The 22,873-nt window shown below is 41.1% G+C and overlaps 1 protein-coding gene across 1 annotated transcript in view; it reads right to left on the reverse strand.

Annotated features, from left to right (window-relative positions):
* LOC127632144 (leucine-rich repeat and fibronectin type III domain-containing protein 1-like) overlaps positions 1-22,873 on the reverse strand; it is a 135,698-nt gene that overhangs the window by 21,363 nt on the left and 91,462 nt on the right. The window contains exon 2 of the mRNA XM_052110721.1: positions 15,719-15,806. The gene's annotated coding sequence lies outside the window, so the exon portion shown is untranslated. The remainder of the gene's footprint in view (positions 1-15,718; positions 15,807-22,873) is intronic.

Raw genomic sequence — 22,873 nt, forward strand, 5'->3', positions numbered from 1 at the left:
AATAAAAGGAAACTTATAATTTCGTCAGCTGAATATGTAATAAACCAAAGACAACATCTGAGCGCAAAGTGAACAATTCTTTAATCCCTTGAGAAATAGAGGGTGTAAAATAATTCATGCAAAAGGAAATTGGTAAATATATTTTTTTGTGCTCTTGATTACTGAAACATAATTGGATGAATCTCACCAAAACATGTCCAGGCCACATTTCACCCCCAAAATTAAAAGAACATGAGAAATGAGATTCAGCAGAAAGAAAATGAGGCTTATTTTAATATGTGACCAAATTTTTTAACAATGAAGCACTTTATTTACCGTGTTACTATACATTAAACATCACGGAGGAGAACAACATGAGGATGAGTAAATGATGACAGAATTTTAATTTTTGGGTGAACTACCCCTTTAAGGGCCTGTAATCATCATTATAATAGAGTTTGGAGAGGATGTATGATGTCATAACCATTTGGTAGTAGTGTGTATGTGTGTGTGTGTGTATCTGTGTGTGTGTGTGATGTCATAACCATTTGGTAGTAGTATGTATGTGTGTGTGTGTGTATCTGTGTGTGTGTGTGATGTCATAACCATTTGGTAGTAGTGTGTATGTGTGTGTGTGTGATGTCATAACCATTTGGTAGTAGTATGTATGTGTGTGTGTGTGTGTGTGTGTGTGTGTGTGTGTGTGTGATGTCATAACCATTTGGTAGTAGCGTGTATGTGTGTGTGTGTGTGATGTCATAACCATTTGGTAGTAGTGTGTATGTGATGTCATAACCATTTGGTAGTAGTGTGTATGTGTGTGTGTGTGTGATGTCATAACCATTTGGTAGTAGCGTGTATGTGTGTGTGTGTGTGATGTCATAACCATTTGGTAGTAGTGTGTATGTGTGTGTGTGTGATGTCATAACCATTTGGTAGTAGTGTGTATGTGTGTGTGTGTGTATCTGTGTGTGTGTGTGATGTCATAACCATTTGGTAGTAGTGTGTATGTGTGTGTGTGTGTATCTGTGTGTGTGTGTGATGTCATAACCATTTGGTAGTAGTATGTATGTGTGTGTGTGTGTATCTGTGTGTGTGTGTGATGTCATAACCATTTGGTAGTAGTATGTATGTGTGTGTGTGTGTGTGTGTGTGATGTCATAACCATTTGGTAGTAGCGTGTATGTGTGTGTGTGTGTGTGATGTCATAACCATTTGGTAGTAGTGTGTATGTGATGTCATAACCATTTGGTAGTAGTGTGTATGTGTGTGTGTGTGTGATGTCATAACCATTTGGTAGTAGCGTGTATGTGTGTGTGTGTGTGATGTCATAACCATTTGGTAGTAGTGTGTATGTGTGTGTGTGTGTGTGTGTGTGTGATGTCATAACCATTTGGTAGTAGTGTGTATGTGTGTGTGTGATGTCATAACCATTTGGTAGTAGTGTGTATGTGTGTGTGTGTGTGATGTCATAACCATTTGGTAGTAGTGTGTATGTGTGTGTGTGTGTGTGTGTGATGTCATAACCATTTGGTAGTAGTGTGTATGTGTGTGTGATGTCATAACCATTTGGTAGTAGTGTGTATGTGATGTCATAACCATTTGGTATTAGTGTGTATGTGTGTGTGTGTGATGTCATAACCATTTGGTAGTAGTGTGTATGTGTGTGTGTGTGTGTGTGTGATGTCATAACCATTTGGTAGTAGTGTGTATGTGTGTGTGTGTGTGTGTGTGATGTCATAACCATTTGGTAGTAGTGTGTATGTGTGTGTGTGTGCATGTGATGTCATAACCATTTGGTAGTAGTGTGTATGTGTGTGTGTGTGTGTGTGTGTGATGTCATAACCATTTGGTAGTAGTGAGCGTGTATTTATCACTTTGTGGGGACCAAATGTCCCCATAAGGATAGTAAAACCCGAAATGTTTGACCTTGTGGGGACATTTTGTCGGTCCCCATGAGGAAAACAGCTTAGAAATCATACTAAATTATGTTTTTTGAAAATGTAAAAATGCAGAAAGGTTTCTGTGAGGGTTAGGTTTAGGGTAGGGTTAGGTTTAGGGATAGAATATAAAGTTTGTTCAGTATAAAACCATTATGTCTATGGAAAGTCCCATAAACATGGAAACACAACATGTGTGTGTGTGTGTGTGTGTGTGTGTGTGATAACCATTTGGTAGTATGTGTGTGTGTGATGTCATAACCATTTGGTAGTAGTGTGTATGTGTGTGTGATGTCATAACCATTTGGTAGTAGTGTGTATGTGTGTGTGTGATGTCATAACCATTTGGTAGTAGTGTGTATGTGTGTGTGTGATGTCATAACCATTTGGTAGTAGTGTGTATGTGTGTGTGTGTGATGTCATAACCATTTGGTAGTAGTGTGTATGCGTGTGTGTGTGATGTCATAACCATTTGGTAGTAGTATGTATGCGTGTGTGTGTGTGTGATGTCATAACCATTTGGTAGTAGTGTGTATGTGTGTGTGTGATGTCATAACCATTTGGTAGTAGTGTGTATGTGTGTGTGTGTGATGTCATAACCATTTGGTAGTAGTGTGTATGTGTATGTGTGTGTGTGTGATGTCATAACCATTTGGTAGTAGTGTGTATGTGTGTGTGTGTGATGTCATAACCATTTGGTAGTAGTGTGTATGCGTGTGTGTGTGATGTCATAACCATTTGGTAGTAGTGTGTATGCGTGTGTGTGTGATGTCATAACCATTTGGTAGTAGTGTGTATGTGTGTGTGTGATGTCATAACCATTTGGTAGTAGTGTGTATGTGTGTGTGTGTGATGTCATAACCATTTGGTAGTAGTGTGTATGTGTATGTGTGTGTGTGTGATGTCATAACCATTTGGTAGTAGTGTGTATGTGTGTGTGTGATGTCATAACCATTTGGTAGTAGTGTGTATGTGTGTGTGTGTGATGTCATAACCATTTGGTAGTAGTGTGTATGTGTATGTGTGTGTGTGTGATGTCATAACCATTTGGTAGTAGTGTGTATGCGTGTGTGTGTGATGTCATAACCATTTGGTAGTAGTGTGTGTGTGTGTGAGCGTGCGTGAGTGTGTGTGTGTGTGTGTGAGCGTGTATTTATCACTTTGTGGGGACCAAATGTCCCCATAAGGATAGTAAAACCCGAAATGTTTGACCTTGTGGGGACATTTTGTCGGTCCCCATGAGGAAAACAGCTTATAAATCATACTAAATTATGTTTTTTGAAAATGTAAAAATGCAGAAAGGTTTCTGTGAGGGTTAGGTTTAGGGGTAGGGTTAGGTTTAGGGGATAGAATATAAAGTTTGTACAGTATAAAAACCATTATGTCTATGGAAAGTCCCCATAAAACATGGAAACACTACGTGTGTGTGTGTGTGTGATGTCATAATGATTTGGGAGAGATCATAGTTTTCCAGAAGAATAGAGTACTTCATGTCAAACTCATTTTGCAGTAGAATGTGTGATGTCATAATTAATCTAATTCAGTATGAAATTTGGATGCAGTTTATGTCATCAAACATTCTACTGCTAAATGAGTATGACATCACCTACAGAACCGCCAAAAATCCCAAAGGTAGCACAGAACTTAATGTTTTGTCCCAGTTTAATTTACCTCTTTGCAGTCTTTGCAAGAACAAGCAATAAAGCGTATTATTCCAGTGTAATGTAAGTACAGCGACCTAAAATGCACTTTCCCTGAAATTACTTTCTTTTTTCTGGCAAGCTGTAATTTAGCTCTTGCTAATCAGATGCAGGACTGAGTTCATTTCACCAAAAGCAGAGAGCAGGTAATTTTCTCTGTTGCGATCTGTTTAGCTGGCGTCCCGCCGCGTTTTAATGAGGAATCTAACTGGCTCCCAGCCTCGAAGAGCAGATTGTACTGACTCAGGATGCCTGCGACGTGTTAGCCCAATGCTAACTGAGTTAGCTGAACATTACAGCTATGCAAATGAGGCTTCAAAAAAGCACAAATGAAAAAACACATCCATTGTAAAGTACCTGCAGTGTTCCAAGTCTGGTGGTTCAGCAGCCCAATACTTCAACTGCAATAAGACCGATTCTATGGATAACATAGGCTTACATAAGATCATATATGCTGTGGTGATGTTGGACTGTACATACAGAACTTCAGCTTGACATAGTCAAGAACAGACAAGTGCAATTTGGTTTCACCACCAGAGGAAATGTACATCAAGGGTCTGCTTGAAGCCGTTCCCATCAATATGTTGCAAAACAAACAAGATACTTTCTAAGTGCAGGCAATTTGCTGGCACAGGCCTGCCAGATTCTTTGTCTTTTCACTGTGAATTTAATTTGTTCGGTCTGGTGGTGACAGCGTGCCGTCCTTCTGTCTCATTTAAACTCGAGCTTTCAGCCCTTTGCTGGCGGGACGTGCTGTCCACACCCCACACACATCCACACCACACATGCTTGTCCTGGGTGCATTTCGTGCAAGGTGAGAGAATGTGGCAAACTAATAGGAATGGACTGCAGTGTGTGTGTGTGTGTGTGTGTGTGTGTGTGTGTGTGTGTGTGTGTGTTTGTGGTAGTAAAGGGGCTTTCAAATGGTGTGTGATAGGGTAAGCATCACTAACGCTCTCTAAGTATTACATTTGGCACGTACCTAGTCTTGCACCATTTTTGCTACGGACATGACTAGCACTTCAAATCATGCAGCTATTAATTTTCTTAGTGGACACATTTTTTTTATTTCAATGAAAAATGCGGGGGAAAATAACAAACTGCTGGAGAGACATGCATAATGGCATGCATAATGTACCTATAAAGGGCTTTACTTGACTTGAAAAAATAGAGACCTAAGTGGTAGGTAACCACCTAGCAACCACCCGGAATACCCTAGCAACCACTTTTCAATCATTCAGAACACCCTTACAAACCACCTTGCAGCGACAATACCCTAGCAACTACCTAGCAACCACCCGGAACACCCTAGCAACCACTTTTCAATCATTCAGTGCACCCTAACAAACCACCTTGCAGCCACAATACCCTAGCAACCACCCAGAACACCCTAGCAACCACCTTTTAATCATTCAGAACACCCTAACAAACCACCTTGCAGCCAAAATACCCTAGCAACCATCTAGCAACCACCCGGAACAACCTAGCAACCACTTTTCAATCATTCAGAACACCCTAACAAACCACCTTGCAGCCACAATACCCTAGCAACTACCTAGCAACCACCCGGAACACCCTAGCAACCACTTTTCAATCATTCAGTGCACCCTAACAAACCACCTTGCAGCCACAATACCCTAACAACCACCTTGCAACCACCCAGAACACCCTAGCAACCACTTTTCAATCATTCAGAACACCCTAACAAACTACCTTGCAGCCACAATACCCTAGAAACCACCCGGAACACCCTAGCAACCACTTTTCAATCATTCAGAGCACCATAACAAACCCCCTTGCAGCCACAATACACTAGCAACCACCCGGAACACCCTAGCAACCACTTTTCAATAATTCAGAACACCCTAACAAACTACCTTGCAGCCACAATACCCTAGAAACCACCCGGAACACCCTAGCAACCACTTTTCAATCATTCAGAGCACCATAACAAACCCCCTTGCAGCCACAATACCCTAACAACCACCTAGCAACCACCCAGAACACCATAGCAACCACTTTTCAATCATTCAGAACACCCTAATAAACCACCTTGCAGACACAATACCCTAGCAACCACCTAGCAACCACCAAGAACCCTCTAGCATCATAGTGCATAGTTTGGCACATGCAAACACTAAAGGCATTTTCTTAAGAGAGTGTAAAATTCTAGTATATACCTTCCATAAAACGCAAATACACAGGTGGATTTTAGACTGGTTGTAATGTGTGGTGGACTCTGTTCTGTAATGTATAAACTGCATATCTAGAAGAATACGCTATCGAGTTTTAAATCAACAAAACCTTACCCTAAACATTAGACCTAAACCTAACTAGTAGTGTCAATGTGACAATGTGAGCTGAAAAACACAACCGCTATGACACTTTCAGCTCGACTTACGTGCTCTTCAGGACTCGTACCCACTCCTTTACATCACAAGTGCAACGCTCAATCAGTTGAGCTCCCACACAATTGAATCGCACCGGAACAAGCTTGTAAATGTAGTTGATTATATCATGCAAACGTTAAAATGAGTCATGCACTATAGTAAAAGTGTTAAGATGTCATACAATAGCATTGTGTGAGGAACAATGTGAAAAGTAAGTGTTTATACACTGATAATCTGCCATTTTACTCATGATTCGTGTGAAGGTGAATATAAGTCACTGTTGTTGTTGTAGCACCTCTAGAGCTCACCTCTAGAGCTCATTTCACCAGGGAACTGCTGGGATACATACAACGAGTCAAATCATTTATCAAAAATGTAGATTAACATGATTCATTAGTGACTGGCTTGAGTGGAACCCACTGTCCTGCATTTTTCTTTAAAGCCTGACTTATTCTGACTCATGCAAGTCATTGAGAGATAGGGAACCCCGGGCCTTGAAATCTAATCAATGGTACACACAGAATTCTGAGGTTGGTATTTAGTGAGTCAGACCGACTCCACCTGAGACCCAGAATGTCCTCACACCAGTCTTTCCTGATTTAAACCAACAACGGACGCTTGGACAACCCCAGGGCGACAGGGAAGAGTACCTGCGACTGCTCACCAATTGGGTGACTCACTCACAATGGTAATATTTGCAGCCTTCTCTGTGACTCCAAAAGGAGGCTTTAGGTTTTAAAGGAATATTCTGGGTTTAATACGACTTAAGCAGCAGCAGCAGCAGCACTTGTTTACACAGAGCAAACCCCATCGGTAATGCATAGCCACAAGTTCATCCACTTAGAAAATCAGTCCAACCTCCTTTACTGTATTTGTGCATTTGTCCTCCGCTAAACTCTCCAAGTCTCGCTATCATTGATGCCAGGGCTGTAATTAGATAGAGCCGACAGCTGTTGAAAAAGACAGTAATCATGCACGAGTTTCTGAGCATGCACGGGCCGCACATTTAACACGTTTGTTTTGGGTTTGTTAGCGCATGACATTTGGAAAGTGAGCCGGCCACCTCTTCAACATACAGAGTCAGCATCAACGCCAGAATGATAAAATACAGCAGCAAGACTCAGCAATAGTGTGAAATAAAACCTGTTAAATAACACACTGAAGTGAGACAGCTCTAATGATGTTGGGATTTTAGTGCTGTGTTCTAGATTTGTGAAGCACTCGAGGGAACATTAAGGAACTTTAGTGTCCACAATGTGGAAAATTGTCTTTGGGTTCACCACCAAAAGTATAAACAAGACAGACAATAAAACTCGCAGTAATAGTATGAAAAAGTGCTCCAGCCACAATTTCCAAGTGAAACAGGATATTCAATGAGAAAAAAAATGGAGGGCGAGACTTATTGGGAATCATTTGGGAATTGACAGGACTGGGAAAAGTCCAAATTGGAGCCATTTTAATTGTAAGAGGCTGGAAAATGGTCATGAAAAACGATATCTATATGGTAGTGTACTCATCAAACTTTTAGAAGACATTCCCGTTTTAAATTTACAGTCTTTATTTTTCAGGAAATCAAGCGAAGAGGTATTGATGACATCATCTTGCACTACACAGAGTTTTATCCAATCAAATGCTCTCTAGAATGAGAAAGTCCCTCCTCTTAAAACAGGCCTATTCACACCAAGACCACATTTTCAGTGTGAATGTTATTCAGTTTGACTCTGAATAATGGACTCCCATGCCGACAAATCGCCTGGCAAAAATCTGCGCACAAGAAACCCTGAATTCAATACCCATATACAATAATTAAATAAAGAAAAGACATTAGTCTGTGTTTTCTTTTACATATAATTTTTAATTTTATGCATCATGCAACCCCATACAATGTTAAAAGTCCACCCACTCCTCTTTCTTATATTTCTATTCATCAAAAACTTCATCATTTTGTGTGTCAAAATGAACGGTTTTTGTTTCTGCTCTAAAGTGGAGTCACGTTAGAGAAGGCCACGCCCACGACTGGTGATGGACTCCACCCTATTATCATAGCTCCTCCCCTGAGTGATCTACACACAGTCCTGGAGCAGTGAGAAGAATAATGTCTCATAAGTGTCTGTTGTTGCTGTAAAAGTGAACATAAGAGTCTTCATGAACTCCCGGCATCAGAGACACTGAAGACGCAGTGGACAAGCTGGACTGGTAATCTGGCATACCGGGCATTTTCCCGGTGGGCCGACGCACTTTGGGGCGATCAGGGGCGGACTGGCCATCGGGAGAACCGAGCGGGCTGGTGGGTCGGCCGCGAAATGGGCCGAGATATGCTAAAATGAGCCGCCGCGTTATGCAGCTAAAACAGAGAGTGGATATCGGTCTGATGATGCGAGACTGTAGTTTGAAGTAATCACTTTTCTTGGCATGATACATTGACTGCATTTATACGATAGCTTATGTCGGCATTAGCTAGCTAGCTAGCTTTATCAATAGCTGTTAGCTAAATATGGTGGATGATGACAGTAGCCCGGGTTGGACTGGTAATCTGGCATACCGGGCATTTTCCTGGTGGGCCAGCACATTTTGGGGCCGATCAGGGGCGGACTAGCCTTCGGGATAACCGAGCAGGCCGGTGGGTTTCCCGCGAAACGGGCCGATCCGGGCCGAACGGGCCGCGATAAGTTAAAATGAGCCGCCACGTTTTGCAGAACGGACCACAAAACGGCGCAGAGAAGGATAGTGAACGCCCCCTGTTTGTTGGATTCCATCTCTAAGATAGCGTTACCTAGTGTTGCAGTTTGTTGTCGCTGTTAAATACTGGAAGAGAAGCGATTACTGTCTGAGGCAAGGCTTTCAGGAGCGATCCTTTGGATTTTCCGGGCAAAACCGACCCGCTCCCTTCGCATAAAAATCAGTCTAAAGGCTTTAATATGCGAACTAGGAAGTCCGGGAAGGGCTCGTTTTTTAAGTTGCGTTACAAACCGTTCACACATTGGCAAATCTTTTTAAAATGTTACATACTGCACCTTTAACAGCCTTAAAAATATACATCTTATGCATTTACAGCTGTTTTTCATTTGAATAGTTTCAGTCTCCTTTGATATGTCCCACCCAAACTCTCTGTTGCAAAAGGAAATACATCAATGCCAGACAGAAACCGGCACTCGTCAAAACCTGTCAGGAGTCTGTTGTTGTGCCAACGAGTCTCCAATAGTCACAGTTTTTGCCAGACACGCCTGTCTGCCTAAATGACAGGGTTGTTGTGTGCCTTTATCAGAGCAATAACACATTTGTGCCACTGAGTGTGCTGGCCAGCCAACAGTTCTGCCCCATACTGCTCTCTGCCAGCCGTCCCAGAGTTCAACGAGCGGTTTCATACACAAACTTTCATCCATGACAGAGAGGCGAATCTTTCATTTAACACTGCAGCCACAGGCGAGTCATGTTTTATTTTGTAGGACATGCTGTAAATTGCTTCATAAGTGCCACATCAGAACACGTTCTAAAATATTGATAACTATCAAGATAAATGTTTAAATAAAAGTTAGGAAAGGTTTTTCAAGGCCAGCTTAGGGACACAGTATCTACACAAATAGTGCTCCTCACGTCAAACATACAAACCATTTGAATTACCAGCCTGATCTCACTAATATCGTCGCTATTTGTACATTTAAACATACATGTTTGCACGCTTCGATAGATGCTAAAATGTTCTGAGATCAGTGCAGGCAGACAGCACACTGGAGGTTAAGTCATTCACTACATAGGGAGCATCCTGTAGCTCTCTATGCGGTTAAGTGCGTTCACTAAATAGGGAGCAAGGGAGCATCCTGTAGCTCTCTATGCGGTTAAGTGTGTTCACTAAATAGGGAGCAAGGGAGCATCCTGTGGCTCTCTATGCGGTTAAGTGCGTTCACTAAATAGGGAGCAAGGGAGAATCCTGTGGTTCTCTATGCGGTTAAGTGCGTTCACTAAATAGGGAGCAAGGGAGCATCCTGTGGCTCTCTATGTGGTTAAGTGCGTTCACTAAATAGGGAGCAAGGGAGCATCCTGTGGCTCTCTATGCGGTTAAGTGCGTTCACTAAATAGGGAGCAAGGGAGAATCCTGTGGCTCTCTTTGCGGTTAAGTGCGTTCACTAAATAGGGAGCAAGGGAGCATCCTGTGGCTCTCTATGCGGTTAAGTGAGTTCACTAAATAGGGAGCAATGGAGTATCCTGTGGCTCTCTATGCGGTTAAGTGCGTTCACTAAATAGGGAGCAAGGGAGCATCCTGTAGCTCTCTATGCGGTTAAGTGCGTTCACTAAATAGGGAGCAAGGGAGCATCCTATGGCTCTCTATGCGGTTAAGTGCGTTCACTAAATAGGGAGCAAGGGAGAATCCTGTGGTTCTCTATGCGGTTAAGTGCGTTCACTAAATAGGGAGCAAGGGAGCATCCTGTGGCTCTCTATGCGGTTAAGTGCGTTCACTAAATAGGGAGCAAGGGAGCATCCTGTGGCTCTCTATGCGGTTAAGTGCGTTCACTAAATAGGGAGCAAGGGAGAATCCTGTGGCTCTCTTTGCGGTTAAGTGCGTTCACTAAATAGGGAGCAAGGGAGCATCCTGTGGCTCTCTATGCGGTTAAGTGAGTTCACTAAATAGGGAGCAATGGAGTATCCTGTGGCTCTCTATGCGGTTAAGTGTGTTCACTAAATAGGGAGCAAGGGTGGATCCTATGGCTCTCTATGCGGTTAAGTGCGCTCACTAAATAGGGAGCAAGGGAGAATCATGTAGCTCTCTATGCAATTAAGTGCGTTCACTAAATAGGGAGCAAGGGAGCATCCTATAGCTCTCTATGCGGTTAAGTGCATAGTGGTGGCTGTGGGGATCGAACCAGCAACCTCCTGATTACCAGTCATGCGGATTAGCCCACTACACCACCGCCACTCCAGTTACTAATCACACAGCTGTCACACTCGTGTCTCAGGAGCCAATGGACCAGGATATGAAAACCCGTTTAAAAGTCAATTATGTGAAATGACTGAGCACACCACACAATATATATAACATATATAAACGATGTCATATATGGACAGTATGACCATGAGTATCACAGAGTTAAAGCACTTCGCACATGTTCGTCAGCAAATGTAAAAATCTACTTCATCTGATATGGTAACTAGCCGTTTTCTCTTCCACTTTGGCCATTTATGCGTAATGTAGCTGCATGTTCAGCGTTACACAGTAAGGAGTGAACACAACGAGGTAAAGGAGCACAAAGAAAATGGCCTGTGTGATTTACAGTCTTGGCACTGCAGCAGAAATGCTTTTAGCCCTGATATCAATCAACTCCCCGATCTCTCATATTTATAGAGCTTTTGAGCGCTGCACTCCGAGAGGGCTAAAATATCTCCTCATCTCTTACCAGCATACATGAGAGGAAACCACTAGACTAATGCTTCACTACTATGTTTGTTTGACCCATTACTAATTCAATTGCTAGATACTGTTGTAGTAAACTGCATATACTATTGTACACTACTGTAGTACACCTGACTGTGTCCAGCCTGCAAACAAACCTCAGAGCCCCATGCCATTATGCAGAAAGCCTCTATCAATATATCTGTCATTTATGAGGCGTACACCTCTCTGCCTTCCATTAATGAAGCTCATTATAAATGTAAATATTTGATCATTTCCATCAACTTGACGAGCAAACAGGCGATGATATTCTACAGAAAAAACCCGTGAGCTTTTGTGTTGAATTATACAATAAGCAGTTATGCATTGAAGCACCTAATAAATACTTCATGATTGGTGCAGGAAGGTCCAAACGTCTGCCTGCTTAAACATCATCCGTAGATGAGAGAAAAATACATTTAGTGCTTCTACTTTGAAGGCATTAGCCATGATCCCTCATATCACAAGATAAAGTAAAGACGCACTGCCGATCTATAAAACTGCAAAAGCCAAAGTGAAAGTAACTCTAGAGCTTTTATAGATGAAGACTTTCTGATGGACTTTTATCTATTAGATCAGCAGTTTTCAACTGGTTTTACTTCAGGACCCAGATCTTAGGCCCTATTTTCAGAGCGCTACGCATTAAGTGCAGCACTATGTGATGTGTCAGACGTGCAAAGTCAGTGGGCATGGACGTGAAGTTTTAAGGTTTTTCATGCATGCATTTGCTGAGTCTAGGCGCAAGTGGGTTGGGTGAAATTGCACGTGCAAAGCGGTAATAGGCTGGGCTGGTTATTGCACCGTCTGTATGGGAGCATATGAATGAGAATTGTTGTTAGATACACAGTGCATTGCATTAACAGAGCTTGCAATTTAATATGGTGGTATATTTAAGCTGTAAATATTTCTATTGAATAACACATATTCACCTTAAAAAATTAAGGCGTTTATTATATTTCACTCTGCAAATTCCCCTCTAAACTTCCAGTGGTTCAAATTCGGTTAGAAATTCATGAAAAGCAATAGAGTGACGATGCACAGTCTTCATTTGCTGCTTCTAGGCTTCACTATTTGGTGTTGATGAAGACAAAGGCAATGCCAGGATGTGCAAAGTTGAATATCCAACAATATTCAATATGTAAATAAATTCACAAAAACATTTAAATAATTAAATATTCACGTTACAAAATTCAGATAAACTTTATAATTTTTATAATAAAAAATTATAAAAAAATAATATATATATATATATATATATATATATATATATATATATATATATATATATATATATATATATATTTATATATTTCAATAATAAATATTTACGTTCCAAAATTCAGATAAAACCAAAAAATAAAATAATATATATATATATATATATATATATATATATATATATATATATATATATATATATATATATATATATTTCATATATATTATTCAAATTCAGATTAAAAATTATATATATATATGTTTTTATCTGAATTTTGGAAGATGAATATATTTATTATTTAAATTTGTTTGTGAATATTTTTGGTATATTCCCACTACATTATTTCATTATAAATATTTTTAGTAAATATACAACCATATTCAAATGCAGTGTGTTTATTTTTAAATGACTGCTTTTTTGTATCAAAGACATATGTCGCTAATATACTTTCATACATCTGCTTCCTGTTACATATAGAAATGATAGAAATGAAGACGTTTCAAAAGAATTTGTTTGTGTAAATGGGCTGTATGTAATGCATTAGAAGAATATACATATGGACCATTTCTGTCTTACACTCTTTTGGGCAATAACTATGTCCGTGCTGTTAACGCTCTCCCGTTTTGTCTGGCAATGTTCCAATGCTATGTTGTTTAGCGCTGAAATATTACAGAGGATGTTTGTGTTTCCTCCTGCCTCGGACCACGATGTATTCTCTATCGGCCTGTTTTATCTGTTTCTCTGTCTAAAGTTTGCATGTACTGATTTTAGACTTAGCCCCGAGATTAGACGTGCTACTGAAACGTCATAGTGCAATGACATATTTCTACCAAAATTGCTTACTGCACAAAAGAAAACTGCCTTTAAAGTCAAGCTTTTGCCAATGATAAGTCTTCTTTTTTAAATCTGTTGTTATTTGCCTGTTTTACATTAGTGTTAACCAGCATAACATTACAGCATTAACTACTGGTAGGATTCTACAAAGACTTCCGGGTTCTGGCTCTCACAAATGACTGTTCGGTGACCGTTTACACCCTGCAGTTCATATTTACTACCGACTTAAACCCATCAGACCAGAGATTGTGCGGTTAAGCCATTAGTCCTGCTGTTAAAGGCGTGCAATGCATTAGAGATGAAAGGGAGGTCAAATATGATGTCATAGCTCTTAAGCTCAGTCTGTCTGACTCTATTGCTCTCCAGAACAGACCACACAAACCACACATCAGATTTACAGGAAGACTGCTCTCTGCGCGGCCACACTGAACGGCTGGAATGTATGCGCTAACAGCTTTAGTTCATGCTCTTCGGTTCTAAAAGGATTAACCGTTAGGGTTAAACTGCTTTTATGCAACCTTTATTTTGTAGTCAGTCTTGTATGATTATACTTGTGCTTTCAATAAACAAAATATTGTATGGCTTAAGAAACTGATAGAACACAAGTTGCATTTTCTTTTCTAACACTTGTGGTGCTTTGACTTTGTTTGTTTGGCAATAGCACACATCAGTGTATCTTGGCATAGGCGATATAAGCAGGCAATCCTCTCTGGGGTGGCACAACAGTGTACCTGCCAGGCTGCCCCCGCACAGAGCTCGCAAAATCACGATGGGAGAAAGGAGCCCCGAATTGTGACACCCCGTCCCTGGCCCGCAAGATCGCAGTGGGAGAAAGGTGCCCCGAACTGTGCCACCCCGCCCCTGGCTCGCAAGACCGCAGTGAGAGAAAGGTGCCCCAAATTGTGCCACCCTACCCCTGGCTCGCAAGATCGTAGTGAGAGAAAGGTGCCCCAAATTGTGCCACCCTACCCCTGGCTCGCAAGACCGCAGTGAGAGAAAGGTGCCCCAAATTGTGCCACCCTACCCCTGGCTCGCAAGATCGTAGTGAGAGAAAGGTGCCCCAAATTGTGCCACCCTACCCCTGGCTCGCAAGATCGCAGTGAGAGAAAGGTGCCCCAAATTGTGCCACCCTACCCCTGGCTCGCAAGCCCGCAGTGAGAAAAAGGTGCCCCAAATTGTGCCACCCTACCCTGGCTCAAGCCAAGAGGAGAAAAAGGTGCCCCAAATTGTGCCACCCTACCCCTGGCTCGCAAGATCGTAGTGAGAGAAAGGTGCCCCAAATTGTGCCACTCCGAACAGAGATCACAAAATCGCGACGGAAGAAAGGTGCCCTGAACTGTGCCACCCCGCCCCTGGCTCGCAAGACCGCAGTGAGAGAAAGGTGCCCCAAATTGTGCCACCCTGCCCCTGGCTCGCAAGATCGTAGTGAGAGAAATGTGCCACAAATTGTGCCACTCCGCATAGAGTTCACAAAATCGCGAAGGGAGATTTTTTTTTGCCACCCTGCCCCCGCACAGCTTGCAATTTTGCAATGGGAGAAAGGTGCCCCGACAGGCTACTCAGCCTTAAAGGCTCTATTTGTTTAGGATTATGGATGTTCATAATGTATCCTTTCAATATAAACAAACAGAAGATAAACAGAAGGCCTATATGTAGGCTACACCATGACACAGGATCTTCTTAGTGGTCTTAAAATAATTAATATCAACCATGTGATTGCTGGGCAGATATGACAAAGTCATTGATGATTTTGCATTAATGAAAACTAGGAGGGGAGGGTTACATTTTAAATTAGGGTTTAGGTGTTATAGCATGGAGTAGCAGGAATCTGTAATATTCTGCCATATACTTTATTTATTGACTCTATAATTTAATTGTGCAATTTAAGCTATGTATTGTACATACTGTATAATGTTAATGTTAATAGAATGTGCCATTTATTTATATAAATAAGGGGCGTTAAGGGGCACTAAGTATAGCACATATACACTAACCAGAATGTGTGTGTGTGTGTGTGTGTGTGTGTGTGTGTGTGTGTGTGTACAGTGTTGTTTCTGCTGTCTGCAGGCATGAATCCATTATGTCCCAGAATTACAGTGACAGGGGACCTGACAACAGATGCTGCCGTTCATTATGATCTTCACCTGTTTGAACAATCACAAGAGAGAGAGAGAGAGAGAGAGAGAGAGAGAGAGAGAGAGAGATTTGTGGTGGACGACTGACATGCTCACCAGATATGAAGTTTGCTCCTGTGTCAGTCATCTCAGAAAGGCATCTCCTGACTTTTCAAGGGCTTCCTGGTAACTGGAGTGATGCCACCTGTAGCCATGACAACAGAGAGAGAGAGATACAACTTATGCCTGTTTTATGGTGCCCACAATTGTTTCAAGACTCATATCATAAAACAAAGAGAAAGATAAGAAACAATTCAAATAAATCTTTTATTCCATCATTTGTGGTATTTAAATGCATGGAGCAGAATGGTGAAGATCACAAATGAGATCTTGATGTCTCACTTTTACTCCTAGAAAGAAATTAGTAAAAAAAAAAGAGGGTTTAGCTGTAGTCTCCAGCTTCTCAGATGTTAATCTCACAAGCGTGTCCTCTAGAGACTCAGACGAGATCTCAAACTGTGCCAGATGTCAAGATATCAAAGTCTGCAATCAAACGTCAGAGATCTAGATATGAACTCAAACATTTCTCATCATGATTCCTTACACCAAATGATCACAGCTTTGCTATCCACATTAGTTTTATAGCTCAATGCCATTACTGTATTTTATTTCTCCCATCAGAAACATTGGAGACAAAGTTGATATTGCAATGACACATAACTGGAAACTCTATTAAGTACACCGAGATATGATAGAGTAACCATGACGAGGAGGAGGGCGTGGATGGATGCCTGGTGCTGAATTAACCCAGTCGCTGCAAAAACCAAATATTTCACTGATATTACCGCTGGTTGGTCATTTTAATTAAACAGGGATAAGGTTAAGCCTACACAAAAAACAAGACACCTTGATTTCAAACTTCGATCTTTATTTTGTATTTATTTGAACTAAAAAGGTGTTGAGAAGAGACAAGATGAGATGAGATGAGAAGAGATGAGACAAGATGCAAAGAGAAGAGTTGAGAAGAGATGAGGTGAGAAGAGAGGAGAAGAGATGAGACACGATGAGATGAGACGAGATGCAAAGAGAATAGTTGAGAAGAGAATGATAAGATGAGATGAGAGGAGAAGAGATGAGACGAGACGAGATGCAAAGAGAATAGTTGAGAAGAGACAAGATGAGACAAGAAGAGATGAGACAAGATGCAAAGAGAAGAGTTGAGAAGAGACAAGATGATGAGGAGATGAGACGAGATGCAAAGAGAATAGTTGAGAAGAGACAAGATGAGATGAGACAAGATGATAAGAGAAGAGTTGAGAAGAGACAAGATGAGATGAGGAGATGAGACGAGATGCAAAGAGAATAGTTGAGAAGAGACAAGATGAGATGAGGAGATGAGACGAGATGCAAAGAGAAGAGTTGAGAAGAGACAAGATGATAAGAGAAGAGTTGAGAAGAGATGAGACGAGACGAGATGCAAAGAGAAGAGTTGAGAAGAGACAAGATGAGATGAAGAGATGAGACAAGATGCAAAGAGAAGAGTTGAGAAGAGACAAGATGAGATGAGGAGATGAGATGAGATGCAAACAGAATAGTTGAGAAGAGACAAGATGAGACGAGATGAGACAAGATGATAAGAGAAGAGTTGAGACAAGATGAGACGAGAAGAGAGGAGAAGAGATGAGACAAGATGCAAAGAGAAGAGTTGAGAAGAGACAAGATGAGACGAGAAGAGAGGAGAAGAGATGAGACGAGATGCAAAGAGAAGAGTTGAGAAGAGACAAGATGAGACGAGATGAGACAAGATGATAAGAGAAGAGTTGAGAAGAGACAAGATGAGATGAGGAGATGAGACGAGATGCAAAGAGAAGAGTTGAGAAGAGACAAGATGAGATGAGGAGATGAGACGAGATGCAAACAGAATAGTTGAGAAGAGACAAGATGAGACGAGATGAGACAAGATGCAAAGAGAAGAGTTGAGAAGAAATGAGACAAGATGAGATGAGATGAGAGGAGAAGAGATGAGACGAGATGCAAAGAGAAGAGTTGAGAAGAGACAAGATGAGACGAGAAGAGAGGAGAAGAGATGAGACGAGATGCAAAGAGAAGAGTTGAGAAGAGACAAGATGAGATGAGAAGAGAGGAGAAGAGATGAGACGAGATGCAAAGAGAAGAGTTGAGAAGAGACAAGATGAGACGAGAAGAGAGGAGAAGAGATGAGACAAGATGATAAGAGAAGAGTTGAGAAGAGACAAGATGAGATGAGATGAGAGGAGAAGAGATGAGACAAGATGTAAAGAGAAGAGTTGAGAAGAGACAAGATGAGATGAAGAGATGAGACAAGATGCAAAGAGAATAGTTGAGACAAGATGAGACGAGAAGAGAGGAGAAGAGATGAGACAAGATGTAAAGAGAAGAGTTGAGAAGAGACAAGATGAGATGAAGAGATGAGACGAGACGAGATGCAAACAGAATAGTTGAGAAGAGACAAGATGAGACGAGATGAGACAAGATGCAAAGAGAAGAGTTGAGAAGAAATGAGACGAGATGAGATGAGAAGAGAGGAGAAGAGACAAGATGAGATGAGATGAGAGGAGAAGAGATGAGACGAGATGCAAAGAGAATATTTGAGAAGAGACAAGATGAGACGAGATGATAAGAGAAGAGTTGAGATGAGACAAGATGAGATGAAGAGATGAGACAAGATGCAAAGAGAAGAGTTGAGAAGAGACAAGATGAGATGAGGAGATGAGATGAGATGCAAACAGAATAGTTGAGAAGAGACAAGATGAGACGAGATGAGACAAGATGCAAAGAGAATAGTTGAGACAAGATGAGACGAGAAGAGAGGAGAAGAGATGAGACAAGATGCAAAGAGAAGAGTTGAGAAGAGACAAGATGAGACGAGAAGAGAGGAGAAGAGATGAGACGAGATGCAAAGAGAAGAGTTGAGAAGAGACAAGATGAGATGAAGAGATGAGACGAGATGCAAAGAGAATATTTGAGAAGAGACAAGATGAGACGAGATGATAAGAGAAGAGTTGAGATGAGACAAGATGAGATGAAGAGATGAGACAAGATGCAAAGAGAAGAGTTGAGAAGAGACAAGATGAGATGAGGAGATGAGATGAGATGCAAACAGAATAGTTGAGAAGAGACAAGATGAGACAAGATGCAAAGAGAATAGTTGAGACAAGATGAGACGAGAAGAGAGGAGAAGAGATGAGACAAGATGCAAAGAGAAGAGTTGAGAAGAGACAAGATGAGACGAGAAGAGAGGAGAAGAGATGAGACGAGATGCAAAGAGAAGAGTTGAGAAGAGACAAGATGAGATGAAGAGATGAGACGAGATGCAAAGAGAATATTTGAGAAGAGACAAGATGAGACGAGATGATAAGAGAAGAGTTGAGAAGAGATGAGACAAGATGCAAAGAGAAGAGTTGAGAAGAGACAAGATGAGACGACATGCAAAGAGAAGAGTTGAGAAGACAAAGATGAGATGAGATGAGAGGAGAAGAAACGCAAAGAGAAGAGTTGAGAAGACAAAGATGAGATGAGATGAGAGGAGAAGAAACGCAAAGAGAAGTGTTGAGAAGAGACAAGATGAGACGAGATGATAAGAGAAGAGATGAGAATATATGAGAAGAGAAAAGTTGAAAAGAGAGGGGAAGAGCAAAAGAGAAGAGACAAGAAGAAACAATACGAGAAGAGACAAAAAGAGAAGAGACGAGAGCAGAGGAAAAGAGATAGACAAGAAGAAATTGTTGAAACGAGAGGGGGAAAGACGAGATGAGAAGAGACAAGAGAAAAGAAGAGAGGAGAGAAACAAAATGAGACTAGAAGAGACAAGGGGAGAAGAAACAGTTGAGACGAGAGAGGAAAAGATGAAAAGAGAAGAGACAAGGCGAGAAGAGTTAAGATGAGAGGGGAAGAGATGAGACGAAAAGAGAACAGAAAAGAAGAGACTAGAAGAAACTAGATGAGACAAGAAGACAAGACAAGAGAAAAGATGAGAGGAGACAGAAGAGACGAGATGAGACAAGAAGAGAAGTGTAACACATGGTTGAATATACAGTCAGCACAGACAATAACTGCATCGGGTGCTTATGTGAGCATTCATCATTATGGAGTGTGTTTATATAACAGCTAAATAATGCCAAATGCAATAACTGTGTAGCAGTGGAGGGCAAATATCCATCTCAACATATCTCTATTCATATTTCATGAGTGCATTGCAGCACAGGACAGACCAAAGGGGAATATCATGAAAAATTAACAACATTATGACAGTGAGTTTGGCTTGTGCTGGGTAACACATTTTCCATGGATTATTATTAGTGGGGTTTGCTAAGGCAAGCTGCCCTATTACTATTGCCCAATGTGAGGGTCGGTCATTACAAAAATAGCTACTTATTATTCAAATCGTGACTGATTTCTCTCAACAGCACAGGGTGAAAAAACAATAAACGGTTTGCATAAAGCACGTAGAGGACATGTATGAGGGGGTGATACAATGTCCTTAAGGAGAGCTCATGCTGATGTGTGACAGAAAATCTCTCACAATATAAATGCAACACTGAAACAAGCTTCAGGGTCGTTTATGACACATTCTCTCTCTCTCTGTATCGCTCATGTTTTATAGATAAATGCTCATTTACAGAAGCCAGTGAGCCGCCTACATAGACAGCATCACAGATGTGCTCCCGACATGAAGTCGATAGAAAGCAACATTGCGCTGCCTTCCGAGTGTCACTGAAACACCACAGAATGAAGTGGTAGCTTCAGAAATTGCCTTTTTCACCTCACATTTGCTTTCGGTTAGGGTTAGGTTTAAGGTTTAGGGTAGGGTCGTTTTGGAGATCATTTAACTCGCTTTTAGCGCCATTCAGTGGACATTTTATCTCTGAACAGCCGTGATAAATGTAACAAATCTCGTAATATAATTTCACAAAAATGTCACCGCAGTCGCATAATTTTCACGAGATCAAGCTGATCATTTAGTAAATTATACTGTCCAATACACACCACATACCAGTGGTGGCTGCTGGTCTTTCAAAGAGGGGAAGCTCATTTTCGGCCTACATTATAAACTTATTTACCCTATTTTTTGCACTAAATCAATCTTAGGTGTTGATCTGCCCTGCTGTTTAATTCTAATTTTTTCCTCGTAAGGAAGACTTTCAAATGGCGCCAAAATCAGGTCGACAATATTAGCACCGCTCTGCCATCGTGCGCAGTTTCACCCGTACGACGCTAGCCTAGCCTACTGTATGAATGAATGAACGAACGAACGAACGAGCGAACGAACGAGCGAACGAACGAACGCTCTAAAACAAAATATATTAAACTTGGTAAAACTGAAACAAGGAATGTGGTGTATAATTGTGTGAAATGTATTATGCAAATTGACTAGCAATTTCGCCAAACAAATATAAAGAAATAGGTTGCAGCAGTTTGTCTTTCGACTACACTTGAGAAATCCGCTGATGGGACTGAGCCGAAATAGCTTCAGTGACTTCTTATAGTACAGATTCGCTGTCAATCAAAAGGAGATGCAGTCTTTCGACAGATCCTCCAATCATCACGCGGAAGCCCGAGTCCGGGCCAGCCCACTCCTCATTCACCCCCAGAGACGCTGAGCGTCCGTGGGCGGACATAATCGCAGCATTTATCCAATGACCGTCTATTTTCAGAGCACTGAAAAAAACTGTTCAGAGCAGCCCCATTGAAGTCAATGGACGCTCGGCTTCAACAGGGAAATGCACTGACGCTACGGGAATGTATGAGAAGTAAATCGAGTCAGCCGACCTGCTATATGTAATGTAGCTGATTCTGAACGAACTCGTCTTCGAGATGAACGTGTTCTAACGCATTTTTAGTCAATAAATTGTTTACACAATAGTACATATTTGACCATTATTTTTTTGACATTATAGGGGAAGCTGAGCTTCCCTTGCAGTCTTAAAGAAATCCCCACTGCCACATACTGACTCAGATTGAGAGCTGAGGTCATGCCTTATTCACGTGGCATGCAAAGGTTTCAGATCAGTTATTTATACGGTTTAATTTCAGATAGGATGCTGCCTTTGAAGGTCGATGCCTATATAGACAGAGCTACAGAGCTGCACTCTCACATGATGTTTTGCAATGACCCCGTTACATCCAAACAGTCTCTCTTTCTCTCTCATTTGTAATTCTGCACATATGTTGAGAGCATCCATTCATTCAGCTCATGCAATATGCATAAGTGTGGTTTCTCTAATGTGATATGTTTAGTGCACTCACCCCGACTCTGAATGTGTCAGAATCACTCGTCCCTTTCCTCTATAACAAACACCTGCTGAAGAATGAGTATGCACGGAGAAAGAGGTTGGAAATTTCATTCAATACAAATGGAGAGCTAAAGCATTATTTGGAAGGAGAGAGGCACGATATGAAAGTAAAAAGGCAGAACTCGGAGCAGACCAGCGTTAGGTCAGGCCGCACCTCTGTATCAGGTTAATACGCTGCTGAAAAAACAGTTGAGACCAGCAAACTAATTGTTTCTCAACAGGGTCACGTCATCAAACTGAAATCTAAAATGAACAGCCGTTTTATAGTGGATGCCTTTCCATACACTAAGCAATCAATCTGGCTTGCGTGTTGCTCAATTATGCATGAAGCTGTTTTATAGAGCTAGTCATGTGATATTTGCTAGAATGAAAAGCTATCTGCATTCAGAACACAGCGTGGCATCTCATCTTTACATTGCACAAAGATATGTTAATGCATAATGCTTGTTTAATCTAAAATAAAGTAAGCTCATCGCATCCCCAGCCATGCTGATCCTTAAACTCAAAATAAACTCTTTAATCTCCTCTAAAGAAAAATACAGCTGCTCTCTATCTGAAGTTAGACATTATAGAGCACATATCATTTGATTACGTTTTTATTATTGCATGGGAGGATGCATTAATTATTTGGCAAGCTGCCAAATTCTGTGTAAAAAAAAATAGAAATTGCAAAGAGAAATAGAATAAGTGGGTACAATAAGATGCACGATGGCCTTGCGCGATTAAAACCTTAAAAGGCTGTGCTTCAGTCAGCGCTGTGTGAGCAAGCGGCGCCCTCTAACGATCTGGATGCTATTATACATTACACGATATAATACAGAGTTTAAAAGGGGGTTTGTTTCTTTGGTTGACATATACATAGTATGAATTTTTAATGCTTTTTCCATACATTACATACTTGTAAAATGTGTGTTCAGTTGTTTAGAACTGCAAAAAAAGA

Source organism: Xyrauchen texanus, chromosome 38, assembly GCF_025860055.1.
Source record: "Xyrauchen texanus isolate HMW12.3.18 chromosome 38, RBS_HiC_50CHRs, whole genome shotgun sequence".
Taxonomy (NCBI): Eukaryota; Metazoa; Chordata; class Actinopteri; order Cypriniformes; family Catostomidae; genus Xyrauchen; species Xyrauchen texanus.